This window comes from Blennius ocellaris, assembly GCF_963422515.1.
Source record: "Blennius ocellaris genome assembly, chromosome: 18".
In the NCBI taxonomy this organism is placed as follows: domain Eukaryota; kingdom Metazoa; phylum Chordata; class Actinopteri; order Blenniiformes; family Blenniidae; genus Blennius; species Blennius ocellaris.
In genome coordinates, this window is record NC_137667.1 from 11,732,887 (window position 1) to 11,749,102 (window position 16,216).

The following is a 16,216-nucleotide window of genomic DNA, read 5'->3' on the forward strand; positions in this document are numbered from 1 at the left end:
TACTTTTTGCTGTAAACTCCAAAATGTATGCAGGTCAAATCACAAATTAGTCTCATCCAGGGGCTGTGACACCACTGAATCGGTTATTTTGGCAGTTTAGATGACAGACAGCTCGTTTCTCTTGCCTCATCTTTAGAAACACTGTAACAGTCCAGATGAATTGTCCCAAAGTTTAAGTGAACTCGAAAATACACAGTGGCTACAGCTGATCGTCACCTTACAAACATCAGAAGACATGCACAGCCCCAGAGGTGAGTCAGTCAGTGAAGTTCAACTACCTGCTCACCTCCTGCTGAGAGGGTGGACTGATGTTTTACTGTCTTGCTAGACTTTTAATGACCTACTGTGGCTCTGGCTCATGTAAATCACATTCCGTGAGAAAATAATTACACTCCACTGACACTTGGCACTACTGTTGAAATATTACAGAGAAACTAGGTGACAGGGTCATTTTAACAATATAAATTTACGAGCCAGGTCTAATTCCTCGAGTGTCGAATTCCTCCAGCACATGTGAACATGGCACGTTGCTCCTATTGGTAGTCCTGGACCACAACAAACAGGAAGGATCAATACATTTTGGCCTGGGACCACCCCAGACAGGTTTTTAAAAACATACATTTGTTTATATGGTCACAATCGCTCCGAACCAGGTCTGGACCAGATAATACTGCCAATATTTTGATAATGTGAATGACAGAATATACAAAAAAACCCAAGTGAGAAATATTTGTAAGGCATGATAATCACAAAAGGATACTGCCTCTATCAGTTTAATCTATTCATATCTTCCATGAAAAGAAATATAATATACTTCCTTTTGTCAGAAATGGAATTTGATTTTTTTTTTTTTTTTTTTTTGTAGGTTCTCTGAAATTCACCCCACTTGGAGATAAACAACTTTCCTCATTTAAAGATGTGTCTAAATTCTTCACCATGTTAAAAAGCATTTACGGCCTTTCTTCTGGAGACATAGTAACACCACGCACTGTTTAAACCACTGACATTTAAACAGGGTCCCCCTGCCTCTTGTTTTACTGTTAACTTTTTCGCCCGACATTAGCTTAAGCTTGTCCTCAGTCAGAAGTTGCGCCCTGACTTTTGATAGTGAAGCTGATACATTTCCAGTGTACTCCACCCAGTATTTTTTACCTCAAGGAAACTCTCTGACCTTGGAGATTCATAATGAAACGGCCTCTGCACTCCAAGGTATTTTTCCTGAAACATAATCCCACAGAAAGCCTGGTGCATATGGAGGCCAATCTAAAGCACTGTGTGGCACAGTGGCACAAATGACTCTTTGTTGCCTCGCGGGTCTTACATCATCTCCAGACTCCGGTTCCTGGACCGACTGCAGGACTTTTGATGGGAGATCCCTGTGGTACACTTGACCCCAGACTCAACCCTTTACATTTCTACTTTTCTCACAGAAGTTGCTGTTCGCTCAATTATAACCTCACACGTTCCCATGCACGGCTTTCCTGTTTCTCTCAGTCGTTTGAGACGAGATCTCACCTTTTGGTGCTACGTCGGCCTCTGAACCACACTGCTTTGGATCAGGAGTTACAGGGAGCCTCTGTGGCTGGCAGGTTAACTGTGTCCATGTTGGAATGGCTTCTGCTCGGTCTCAATTGACTGGCCTGCCTGAGCTCACGTTTTCCAGCCTGGCCAGTTGGTGAGGGAACCACTTTCATATGGGAACCCTTGTTTCCACCCCCTGTGCCCAACCATGACTTTACGGCGTTATGGGACAAGACTCCGGCAGAGAGAAACACAGACAAGAGAGATCTTTCAGCTCTTCCCTGAGGTCACCTTCACTTGGCACAATAACGCTGCCCTCACATGAGCTCTGCTCCGCCAAATGCATAAACAATCAATGGAAACATTCATGAGCTGCTCATCCTTCACTCATCTGACACTTTTACAAGGTTTAACTGGACACATGTACAAAAACGAATATGTAAATTATTCCTAAACCACAGATGCTTTGAAAGGTGCTATTGACCAAACTAAAACGTGTCACAAGGTGCTGACATACTGGTTGTGACAGTAATGACTCATCGTTTCCAAATATGCCCTTGGCTTGTGACAACAAAGAGGTTAAATGGTTATATTCAAGTAAACTGCTCTTGTTGAGGACAGCTGAAATGTGCGCTCTGTGATTTGTTGTATTTGTACAATAATGAACAACATTTCCCCAAAATCGGTCATTGGTCATTGACTGAAGATGTACATGATTATTATTAGAGGGCAACGGCCTCATCTGAAGTACTATTAACAAGAGGATGTCAAACTCATATCTATGAGAGCTGGACACAAGTGAAAACTTTAGAAGACAAAATGGCAAAACGGAGTGTGTTGTCCTTTACAATTTAGCTTTACTCATTTGGTTGTTTTTTGGGTTGTTTTTTTTAACTTGATAAAAAAATTGTATTTGTTCATTCAACAGCAGGGTTGACGTGTTTGACCTGTTGCTATTTGATTTTCATTTTAGGATTAAAAACTGTTACAGAATAGACATCTCTCTCTGCCCTGCTTATTGAGGAAGTTGTTTTAGTGTGAGGCTCAACTGATGTATCACAGCAACTTTACAAAAAAAAAAGATTCCATAAGATTTCCCAAAACTTTCATCTTAACTCTCACAATTGGCTTTTGACTTTTCCACTATATTTTAACTGAAATCTTTTCTCGCATAAAGCTTTTTCCCTCGGTGGAGCTCTAAACATACCATCATACCTGTATAGTCTAGATAGAAAATGTGTGTAGGCAACTGTTATTGTAGCATATAATATCCACTCCCCTTCAGCTGACTAATACTCCACAATCTTCAGCCACCTGTTGTAAACTTTGACTTGATGCGGATGAAGGAGTGGATTTATCCAAACTATAATGAACCAACTTTTCTAATGGAAGGATGACAGCAGAGACAAAGCAGAACAAAAACAGGGAATTACCATGCCATAAAATCAAAACACAGAGCTTAAAGTTGCTAAAAACGATCACTGAGAAAGGTCAGGGTGTGGCGCGGATGTGGACTTCCAACCTACTTTCAACAAATGCCAACTTAAAAAAAAAACACACAAAAAAACCATGGTTTCTATTTTTTTAAGCTTGCAAAATTAAAAAAAATAAATAAATAAAGGAAAACATTCAGAAGATATTCACTGTGTGCTTTAGTGTTGCACCACCAACAGCAGCAAGAGCCCATTGTGGTTTAATATGTCCCTTAATGTACCAAGTTTCCAGCTGATAAAATAGTGTCTTGGTAGCAACAGCACTCGGCCCACAAAAATGGGACTTTTCTGGCCTTTGTGCTTGTCTTTATGTGACACACAGTAAAGCTGGTATGCGGCTGAGCGAGGTGACTGACTGGAACTAACAACAGCCTGAGCCACTGTGGGGAATGGAGGACACTGGTAAACCAGAAAATCTCCCCTAAAATTATAAGAGACCAAAAGGAACAAGAGATCCGGATTGAAAGCCAGAAGAAGGAAAAGAAAGAGAGAAGCAGGAGGAGCAAAATAAAAGAAACGTGCAGTGGAATGGAGAGAAGGATTATAAAACCTGAAGTACACACTGCAAACACACTCACAAAAGCGTCTTCTTTATAGAAATTAAGAGGTGGATCAGTACATGCCTTTAACCGGGGAAGCATGTGTCTGTCTTTATTGTGCTGTATATTGCTTTGCTGGCACCGAGGGGCTTTATTAAGACTCAGAGAATTACATCTGTGAAAACAACCAGACTTTCGCTGGCTGCTGAGGCCAGAAACTGTGGTTGGCCGTTATACTAATTTAACGACAATTGTATTATGCAACAGTAAACACAGCATGCACAAATGTACACACATGCTTTTGGAAAATATAAATATATTGGTGAGATGTTCCAAAATCACTATGAACATGCTTTAACTGGATTAAAGTTATAATTCATGAAAAAGTTTCCTGCTTCTGTCACTGACTGAAAAGCCTGTTTGAGGTCTTCAGTGTTCCCATTTCAGCCTTTTACTGTTTTGGAGTTGTTTTTGTTTTTTACACTCTATGTGCCAGTTACAAATAAGCGTGATTCAACATGCTGCTCATTTGTCCCAGAATAACACATTTGTGCCAGAAACAGACTTCTCCCTAAAGACAAACATAGTGAAATCCTCAATCATTGTCATGTGATAAAGCCATAAATTACCATCTCACAGCTTCCAGGCGAGTGTGAATCTGTCTGTGGTTGAAATTTTCATGATGAGCGCTAACGTTTGATCCATTTCAGCCCTTTAAACTGACTCACTTCCCCTGTCTCCCGTCCCTGTCATGTCAAGCCTGCGGTCAGGTATCGTCATTGGCGGCACTTTGAAGAACATAAAAGCGACCGGTCAGCTCAGATGCACCAGTGCAGCTGTCAGTCCACATGAAAAACTCCTTGGTGCAGTATGTAAATACAGAGTTTCATCCAGCAGATGGGGTGAGAACGCCAACCCAAAAGGAATGTTTGATCAGGGGTAATTGAGATATAAATGCAGCAAGAGTCAGATTACAAACCAATCAGAGACTAATTATTTAAAGACTTCCTATCACATGAAGCTTCTCAAACTCAAATCCAGACAAAACCCACAAAATAAATTATAGATCATAAAGTCCTCTCAGCCGTTGCTGTAATGTTTTCGAGTTAAACCATTTCACAAACTTGAGCAATAGAAATTTGTTCCTGGTTCCTGTTGGACATGGATCAAATACTTATTCATCTCTGTGAGAAGACTTTGAGGAAACTTCTGACAGCCATTGTATGAGAAAATCTGAAAAGTAAAGCTACTATATACAAGGTTGAACTCTAACTGTAAATATTGATCAACCAAGCCATTGACTTCTACAATAACTTCTAAAATTGCTATGATTATTAGCTGTATACAACGGTTCTCTTTTTTCTTAGGGGAGTTTGCATGTTTTCTCTGTGTGTGGATGCATTTTCTTTTCCTCCCACAGTCCAAAAACCTGCATTTGAGGTTCACTCTGAATCCCCCATAGTGTCATGAGCGTGGCTTTGGTTTTCTATGTTGTTCAGTGTTCTTTCCCACTGTTGTATCGCCATGTTGTTTTGGTTTCCTTTCTGTTTGTTTTTTTCCCCCCTTGTATTCCCTCAGGTTGATGTGTGGTATACACTCCCAGCCTGAGTTCAGTGTATTTTCACTTGTGTCCTCCTCAGGGTTCCCTCCCCTCCCCAAATATCCTTGATCATTGTCTGGTATGTCTTGTTGTCACTCCTGCCTCCAGTATATTTCAACCCGCAGTCTGTCCCTGTGACTTTGTTAGGCCATCTGCTTAGAGCTCCGTTCTTCCTGCTGTGTCTCTGCGGTTTTTGGTTCCCTGTGGTTCTGTCTTGTTCTGCAGGGTTTTCTGGCCTCCATCTAGTTTAATAAATATTGATTCGTGCTTGCAACTGGTTGTGTGTTTGGTTCTTCAGTCTTTGCATTCTGACACATAGATGTAGATGTGAGTGTGTGTGATTGTTTGTGTCTTTGTGTTTGCGTTTTGTTGGACCAGCAACATGTATATGTTGCACCCGACCTTCACCCAGATTCAATTTCTTGAATTTTCTTTGAAATGTCATCAAAGTAGCACTATTAGATTGGAATAAACTGGGGGAAATGGCAACGTATCAGAATATAGCCATTTATCAGATGAAGAAAAGCCTTCATTATAATGTAGTCCAAATCAAAAATGAAAGACTAAACCATGTTTTGCAGTTGGATATTAAAATTAATTGTTGCATTGCTTTAAGATGAGATGTGTATAAAAACCAATGACATTTAGTAGCTCACCCATAACATGTTTTTCTCATTTGAGCTACGACTTATGACTCGTTTTAAATCATACTTGTCACAGGGAGAAATTATGGTATGAGTTCTTTATATTGTGGCGTTGAAGTGAAGTGCATGGCTCTGATAGATCTTCCATGTCAGATATCTGTCTCCTTCTTGTGTTTGTTTTACAATACTATACTCAAATTGTGACAATGCATTGTTTGTTCTAATTTCTTGCTTTCCCCATTTTTTCCCAGACAGTTTTGCCCTGCTTTTGCTTTCTTTTCTTTTCTCTCGTTCAAACCATGTATTTAGAATCCTCTTCTGCTCAAATGAATCTCGGGTGATATTGATCAGAAGATGAATGTCAGGCATAACAGTGGGAAGTAAAAATGATTGCAGACTAAGGGCCCCTGCTAATTAACGATCGATAAAACTAATCAAAACCAATCATTCTTGCATTGGCAAGGAGGGATGCATCTATGTCTGCTGAGAGGCTCTGTGGATTAGTCTTATTGCACCTTGTGTTTCATTTAAATGATGCTGAAAATCGGGGTAACGTCACAAAAAGGTCAGCAGAATGGATCAGCCTGCATTAATAAAAATAAATAAACAATACGTTTAACCTGTGCTATAAAACAATATTAATAGTTAATATATCCATAAATAATTCACAATGTTGTTACAAAAAGGGGGTAAACACTCAGGTTGATGGCTCCTGTAAGAGCTTGTTGGAATCAGGGGTTAGTGAACAACAAGTCCAGTCAATAAAACCAGCCGGTGTTGCGGCACTTTGACTTTTACGATACCTGCATTTTATCGAGTTTGCTTTTCCTGTCACCATCAGGATTTGATGCCACTTTTCTGATTTAATGAAAAGCACCAAAACCTTGGAACGTCTTTCCAATTAAACTCTGGCGCCTTTAAAATCACATTATAAAGCCTTTATGTGCTGTATTAAATGTTTTACTGCTTGATGTTATGTATGCATCATTCTGACCAACTGCAAAGACCCTTTGTGGGATTTTATTAATTTTAATATGATCTTTAAATTGTTGTCATTGTTGTCTTTCCACTGCTCCCTCTGCAGGTGAAGACTTTTGTTCACAAGGTTGTTCGTTATCATGTAGTTATATATTGTATAATGATTATTTTAATACTTTGTGAAACACATCCATCCATCCATCCATTGGCTACCGCTTTATCCGGGGCCGGGTCGCGGAGGCAGCAGTCTGAGCAGAGTTGCCCAGACTTCCCTCGCCCCAGACACTTCCTCCAGCTCCTCCGGTGGCACCCCAAGGCGTTCCCAGGCCAGCCGAGAGACATAGTCCCTCCAGCGTGTCCTGGGTCTGCCCCGAGGCCTCCTACCGGAGGGACATGCCCGAAACACCTCCCTCGGGAGGCGTCCGGGGGGCATCCGAAATAGATGCCCGAGCCACCTCAGCTGGCTCCTCTCGATGTGGAGGAGCAGCGGCTCTACTCCGAGCTCCTCCCTGGTGACTGAGCTCCTCACCCTATCTCTAAGGGTACGCCCAGCCACCCTACGGAGGAAGCTCATTTCAGCCGCTTGTATCCGGGATCTCGTTCTTTCGGTCATGACCCATAGTTCATGACCATAGGTGAGGGTAGGAACGAAGATCGACCGGTAAATCGAGAGCTTCGCTTTTTGGCTCAGCTCCTTCTTCACCACGACGGACCGATACAACGTCCGCATAACTGCAGACGCTGCACCGATCCGCCTGTCGATCTCACGCTCCATCTTTCCCCCACTCGTGAACAAGACCCCAAGATACTTAAACTCCTCCACTTGGGACAAGGGCACTCCACCGACCTGGAGGGGGCAAGCCACCTTTTTCCGGTCGAGAACCATGGCCTCGGATTTAGAGGTGCTGATCCTCATCCCAGCTGCTTCACACTCGGCTGCGAACCGTGTCAGTGCACGCTGGAGATCCAGGCTTGATGGGGCCAACAGAACCACATCATCCGCAAATAGCAGAGATGAGATTCTGTGGTCCCCAAGCCGGACCCCCTCCGGCCCCCGGCTGTGCCTAGAAATTCTGTCCATATATATGATGAACAGAACCGGTGACAAAGGACACCCCTGCCGGAGGCCAACGTGCACAGGGAACAGGTCCGACTTACTGCCGGCAATGCGAACCAGACTCCTGCTCCGGGAATACAAGGACCGAACAGCCCTCAGCAAGGGACCCCGGACTCCGTACTCCCGGAGCACCCCCCACAGGACATCTCGGGGGACGCGGTCGAACGCCTTCTCCAGATCCACAAAACACATGTGGACTGGTTGGGCGAACTCCCACGAACCCTCAAGCACCTGGCGGAGGGTATAGAGCTGGTCCAGTGTTCCACGACCAGGACGAAAACCGCATTGTTCCTCTTGGATCCGAGGTTCGACTAACGGCCGGACCCTCCTCTCCAGTACCCTGGAATAGACTTTCCCGGGGAGGCTGAGGAGTGTGATCCCTCTGTAGTTGGAACACACCCTCCGATCCCCCTTCTTAAAGAGAGGGACCACCACCCCGGTCTGCCAGTCCAGAGGTACTGTCCCCGCCCGCCACGCGATGTTGCAGAGACGAGTCAGCCACGACAGTCCCTGCACATCCAGAGACTTAAGGAACTCTGGGCGAATCTCATCCACTCCCGGTGCCTTGCCACCGAGGAGCTTCACAACAACCTCGGTGACTTCAGCTTGGGAGATGGACGAGTCCACCTCTGAGAACCCAGTCTCTGCTTCCTCAATGGAAGACGTGGTGGTGGGATTGAGGAGGTCCTCGAAGTATTCCTTCCACCGCCCAACAATGTCCCCAGTTGAGGTCAACAGCTCCCCACTTCCACTGTAAACAGTGTTGGTGGAGAACTGCTTCCCCCGCCTGAGGCGCCGGACGGTTTGCCAGAATTTCCTCGAGGCCGACCGAAAGTCCTCCTCCATGGCCTCTCCGAACTCCTCCCAGGCCCGAGTTTTTGCCTCCACCACAGCCCGGGCTGCGGCTCGCTTGGCCTGCCGGTACCTGTCGATTGCCTCGGGAGTCCTATGAGCTAACAGTGCCCGGTAGGACTCCTTCTTCAGCTTGACGGCATCCCCTACTTCCGGTGTCCACCACCGGGTTCGGGGATTGCCGCCACGACAGGCGCCAGAGACCCTGCGGCCACAGCTCCGAGCAGCAGCTTCGACAATGGAAGTGGAGAACATGGTCCACTCGGACTCAATGTCTCCAACCTCCCTCGGGATCTGTGAGAAGCTCTCCCGGAGGTGGGAGTTGAAGGCTGCGCGGACGGAGGGCTCGGCCAGATGTTCCCAGCAGACCCTCACAACACGTTTGGGCCTGCCGAGTCTATCCGGCCTCCTCCCAGTCCAGCGCATCCAACTCACCACCAGGTGGTGATCAGTTGACAGCTCTGCCCCTCTCTTTACCCGAGTGTCCAAGACACGCGGCCAGAGATCAGATGACACGACCACAAAGTCTATCATTGACCTCCGGCCTAGGGTGTCCTGGTGCCATGTGCACTTATGGACACCCCTGTGCTCGAACATGGTGTTCGTTATGGACAAACTGTGACTGGCACAGAAGTCCAATAACAGAACACCACTCGGGTTCAGATCGGGGAGGCCGTTCCTCCCAATCACCCCCTTCCAAGTCTCGCTGTCATTACCCACGTGTGCGTTGAAGTCCCCCAGGAGAACAATGGAGTCCCCAGTTGGGGCACTATCCAGCACCCCTCCCAGGGACTCCAAGAAGGTTGGGTACTCTGAGCTGCTGTTCGGTGCATAGGCCGAGACAACAGTCAGAGACCTGTCCCCTACTTGTAGGCGTAGGGACGCAACCCTCTCGTTCACCGGGGTGAACTCCAACACATGGCGGCTGAGCTGTGGGGCAATAAGCAAGCCCACTCCAGCCCGCCGCCTTACACCGCGGGCAACTCCAGAAAAGTGGAGTATCCAGCCCCTGTCGAGGAGCTGGGTTCCAGAGTCCAAGCTGTGAGTGGAGGTGAGCCCGACTATATCTAGCCGGTATCTCTCAACCTCCCTCACAAGCTCGGGCTCCTTCCCCCCCAGCGAGGTCACATTCCATGTCCCAAAAGCTAGAGTCCGTGTCCGGGGATCGGGTCGTCGAGGCCCCTGCCGTCGACTGCCACCCAATCCACACTGCACCCGACCCCTACGGCAGCCTCTGTGGGTGGTGGGTCCACAGGAGGATGAGGAAGAGGGGCCCGCGTCGTCCCTTCGGGCTGAGCCCGGCCGAGTCCCGCGGGCGAGAACGCGGCCACCAGGCGCTCGCGTGCGAGCCTCCACCCCGGGCCTGGCTCCAGGGTGTGGCCCCGGCTGCGCCAAACCGGGCGACGTCACCTTGCTCCTCTTGCGTGTATCCATGGGGGTTTTGTGAACTGCTTTTAGTCTGACCCGTCGCCTCGGACCTGTTTGCCTTGGGAGACCCTACTGGGGGGGCAAGCCCCCCGACAACATAGCTCCGAGGGTCATTCGGGTGCTCAAACTCCCCCACCACGATAAGGTTGCAGTTCAAGGGGGAGAAACACATTGTAATAATATTTTTGTAGCTCCGGTAAAATGTTATCACCTCCATTTTTTCAAAACTTAATAATGTATAATATAAATATGACAATAATCCTATGACTTGTCACAGCGCCCAAGCTGAAGATTGCACCCTGCTTAAAGCTCTTACTTCTGTGCAACAGAAATACCCCAAGGAGCAATGAAAAAGTATTGCATCATATTTTGTTGTTGTGTGTACAGTCAGTGGCATATGTGATTCACCTGGGGGAAACGTGTCATCCGTATGTAATGCAATAGGACAGCAAGCAGGTGGAGGTAGTGTGAAGCACAAGGAAATGTTCTGCTAGGAAACATATGTCCTGGTATAACATGTAGCATTTACTGCACTGCAGAGACGATACACCTCCTGGCTCCCCGGGGAACTTTCGTGAGCTTTCATGGGCCCTGTCAGGCTGTGGAAATCGTTCAGGAATTCAAAAATGCACCGGCGTTCAATCCATGTGTGGAATGTGCTGGAAAAACACATCTGACCTATGGAGGCCACTCCTCACTGAGACTTAAAGGATTCGCTGTTAACATCTTGGGCTGTGTTGCAAAGCATGAAGTGAACCACGCAGGGTGGCTACACAGGGAGCCTTCTTTCAAAAACAATATTGGTAGTTCGATTCCTTTGTCTGCTTTTACATGCATCAAAGTGTCTTTAAGAAGCAAACATTATTATTAATATATATGGGTTACTTGAAGGAAATTAACTAATACGTAGGGAACATGAAAACAAATTTATGAACCCGGACTTGGTCTGGGTTTATGCAGCTGTGATGCTGATGTGCTTCCCACTGCACAACATACAGTCCACAGACACTTATATGTACTGGACTGGCACGACAACCACAGAACACGAAAAGACGCAACACTTTAGGAACCATCCATCCACTTCAGACTCCACACAAAAAAGCCTGGTCCAGACTCAAAAATATAACTTTATTGTTATGCGGAATGCTAATCACTAAGCACCGTGTGGCTTCAGTAGGAAGAATGAGGAAACACGATGGGAAAAGAAACCATGAAGCCACAAAAGAGGACTGACAACAAAACTAAACTCTAAAGTTGTGACACTTCAAAGGTCACTTCTGTATGAACTTCCTACAACATTGCCAACTCACCCTGTTCAGGTCCCAATACTGAATAGTTGATGGTTGTTTTACTCGACTTTGAACCCATTCAGCATGGACAGGTTTGCCCAGCCACTGACGGCACACATCTCTCCATCAATACACCTGCAAGTCCATGTTTATCTGTGATCATTGAGCTGTTTGAAGATACTAATGGGCATCTGTCTGCAAATCCTCCTGTCCCCATGCCACTCAAAGTCCACATAGAATTTACTTTAAATCCTCCAAAACACAGAGAGTTGAAGGGCCGCTGCCACGCAGACATTAAAAATTTTTAAAAAGCATGAAAATGTGCCGGCGTCATGAGTGACAGCTGGTCTGCAATGACTGCTAAATTGTCAGGTATGGAGAGAGAGCCTGAAGGAGGGACCTGCCTGTTATCGCTGCCATCACCAGACATACGTCTCTCACTCTCACAGAGTGACCTGGAAATATGACTTGTCTTATCTGATTATTCAGGTTACCATCCAGAACCAGTTGTTGTTGTTGTTGTTGTTGTTGTTCACTCATCTACCTGTTATTAAGTAAATCAGCTGTGTGTGTGTGTCAGTGAATATCTGCATTTGATGTTTGATTCCTGCTTGCTTGACTGACATTCACATGAAAGCAAAGCAACACTCAAGGTTTTCTTATAGGGCACTACTGCCTCCTATTGGTAGACAAAGCAGGATTTAAATTTGCTTTTTAATGCAAACGTGTGTGCAGATTTATCATCATTGAGGAAAATAAATATTTCTCATCTAATAAAGGATACTTATTTTATTCTTAATGATTCACATGCATGCAAGTCTATGTGAGTGCAACATGTAAGAGTTCCTCCATGGTCATTATTAAAAGTAATATTGCAGGATTTATTTTATTGTTTTTATCTGTATGTATGTGCTCTGGCTGCATAATAAAGTACAGCCAAATTTTAATAGCAATAGTAATCATCATCATCATCATTATCATCATCATCCTCATGATCTTCTCACCTAACAATTCCACTGAAGCAGAGTAATTAAGAGAAACAAGCAAATGTCACACTATATCTGTGCCATGTGTGCTTGGTGCATGTAAAACAGGCTTTTAGCAGGGTTTTTTCAGGATTAGTCGTGTTCAGCACTAATTGTCAGTTGTCTGCAGTGGCACAAGATGGAAGAATATAATTGTTAAGCTTTCAAAATCACATTCAAGTTGAACTAAATGAAATACAGACTATGGGATAAAGTGGGGATAACTGAAAAAAAAAGTGAGTGAATGGGCTCAAAATGCTAAAAAAAAAAAAAAAAAAAAAAAAAAAAACATGAAATTATTTGTTTCTTTCAAATATAACCAATTTAACTTGATCTCCAAATGTTATATTTATTTTGGCATGAAGACTCAACTATTTTGATTTATGTGTTCATTTGTCAGATTTGTTTTTGAAGAATAAAATATATTACCAGCTGGATTGTGCTTGTTATTGGAGTAATTATGAAATGTTGACAGCACATTTCTTTTTTTCCTTGTGACTTGCATCTAATTAAACCACGTTATTGTTATGGTTTTGTAGGGGAGGCACTTTAGAAACACTCGTTCAGGTCAGTATTTAGCCTCAAATGCATGATTTTGAACTGTGGAAGGAAAGACTTGGAGCAACAAAAAGACACACATGATGAGACCATGGAAACTCCACAGAAAGACCCCCCCAAGCCCAACCAGAACTCAATAAAACATCGAACTGTGACCTCTAACTGTCTGTCCATCCCTCATTTTGTAAAGAAGGGATAATTGAATCTCATAGCTCTCTTTTGTCAGACAGCTATAATAGTGCATCTTTGTGTATCAGCTCTACCTTGTACATTTTCGAAATAGGATGAGCGTGACATTCTTAATTCCATATGATTCACTTTAATATCTTTGAAAGATGGGAAACTGCAATTTGACGGGAGATCGTCAGACATTATAGTAGCGACTCCAGCATAACTCCAGTAATTCAGGTCACCAGCTCCTGACATCACTCAGTTGTAGTCATTTATTAATCTGTGAACATGGTAACCGAAGCATTCTGCTTGTCTTCCTGTAAATCCCCTGGACCTGCCATAGATTTCCAGAAATGTTTTGTTCTTTTTGCTCCTTGATTCACCCACCCTGCGTGAATCCCTGAGAGCAGCAGACGCCCCAGAGCGACCGCCGGTCTCCCGGAGGGATGACGCTCGGCTGCCTAAACAATTCAGACAGGCTGGGAAAAGCTTCGGTTTGGGTTTCTCTCTGCCGCGGTCTCGAATATTAAAATGAATTAAAGAGAGGCTGGTATGCCCCTCCTCTGGTTTATGTGTCACTCTTGTGGAATACATTCTCCTTTCTGCCCCCTAAACAACAAGGGAAAAAAAACAAGTTCATTGCAATTTGGCCAAGCAGGCCCAAGAGAAATGTTCTGTTGATAGGGGAAATGATGCATCTTGAAAGTAAATCTCAACTTTCACACGTCCTCATGAGTCAAGATGACCTGACACTATTAGCAGTGGCACCTGTCACAATTGCAGTCACACCTACACAGGAAGCCTGGACACTCCGAAACCCAGACCTCCAGCTCCTTTTGAAAAACAGGAAACCTTGCAGATGCTGTTCTGTGGAGAACAATTTCTGATCTTTTCCCCCCATAATTGTGTGCACAACTTATCTTTCCGTCATCATTGTTATGCCCTTGTGACTTTCTGCTGATGAATTTCGGGTTGGGATATTAGTTTTTACTCATTAAGAAAAGTAAAAGAACCGGAATCTGCTTCAGCACACAATGGTGATGCACTCTGGTTTCCCCTCCAGGCTGTTCTCTTCAGCCTGCCTTCCACTGGCCAAATGTTTGCCAATATGAGGCCTTCGATATCAAAAGTGTTATTTACCATCTTTGTTATTCATTCGATGTCAGAATTTTTCCATTTATTATCGTTTTTGTTCATTGCATCATAAAGAATGTCAGACATTCCTGGTTTGAACCTGTTGACCAATTAAGCCTCACAGTGTGTAGTTTGCATGTTCTCTCTGCCTGCGTGTGTTTTTCACTGAGAAGGTTTCAGCTTCCTCTGATTACTCTAAGACGACTGAATGGATGTTGCAGAAGTGTGAATGATGGACCACTTGGACATAAATGGAAACAACATAAACGAGTAAGCGAACGTTTTAGTTTGATGATATTTGGGAAAAAAGCACGATAATAAGAATTTTCAATATCAATGCTTTTTGATCATTTAGTTTAAAAAAAAATACATTTCACTTAGTATTGCAATTATTTTGACTTTATTCATTTTGTTGATATTTCCTTGTGTAGATTAGTCATATATATTCATTACATGTTCAAACAGACTGTTAGAAGGATTCTTTTCAGAACTTAAACCAAAAAATGAAACAAAATAAATTAAAAATGACTTGGTAAAATTATATGTAGAAACTTCAAAAAAATGCTCTAATCCATTCCTGTATTTCTTTGTCTTCCATTAGATATCATATGTAATACTTTAGGTAAGGCTCATGTACCATGTAAGGTAATTGCAGTCAGTAAGCTGTAAGGGTTAAAGTATGGCCCATCATGTTGATGATGCATAATGTTTTTAATTGCATACACTGTCTGAGGACGACACTGTCTCATAAAGAGGTAATCTCTCAGGTCATAATGTAGTGGCTGACGTCGTGTATGTCCTCTCTCGCGCTCTGGCCTCGGGCTCATGCTGGAAGGAAGCTCGGAGGGGAAACACTGGAGCTGCCATTCGACCTGTTCAGCAGCATCTTGGTTGCCTGTTGCCCAGCAACCACGTTAATTAAATCAGGCCTCACTTACAGTCACCAGGAATAATAGTTACGAGAAAGAAAGAAAAGAAAACATACAAAAAAAAAAAGAAGACAGGTTGAGAGAAACTCTTTGATTCTTTCTCTATTTTGTGAATGCAGTCAGTGGACTTGTTAATAAATCTTTCAGTGCTGCCAATAATAGCCCGGCAAACCATTTGATGATTGATTTTTTCCCCCTTATTTAAATAAGCTTTGACTACTGCTGAATAACAGTGAGCACATTAAATTATTATCACTGTTGTGCATTCGAATGAGCCAATCACATATGATGCTGCACTGCATTGTATGACTCAGTTGCTGCTGTGGCTGGAGGCAACAGTTAAAGATTTTCTTCTTTTTTTTAAGACTATGGGACAGGATTTCATGGTGTGCATGATGCACAGATTCAGTTTTAACCATAAAATAATGAAGGTAAGGTTGCTCTCAAGAATTTATAGAAGGGGCTCAAGCAGAAAGGCAATTATCATTCAAATGTTCTCTGGGTTAGGTCTCTGGCTCCCAATTATTGTGTAATTGAAATATCTGGGCAATGTCCTCAGACCTCTCTTGCCAGCCAGGCACAGAATAGCTGATGGGTAGTTAAGGGTTCCATTTTCAGGTTCTCTTGGCTTCTTTCTTTCTTTTTTGTCATTAGAACAGCTGTCCATCAAAACATACCGTCCTTGTAAATTTTGTTTACAACCAGGTCATTGTCCTTCAAAAGCAGAGAACAGCTACAGCTTTGGACTTTTAATTCACGGCTTCAAACTAATATGAGACTTTACATCACCGATAACCTTCTATCTGTCAAGAGCAAAGGCAGAGGAGTGTTGCATTGTTGTAGCACACCTGACCGCTATCTGTCTCAAGCATTCAGCAATAATATGTACTCTTTGCTTTTAGTTTTACTTACTGCCCCTGGTAAAGCACAATGTGATT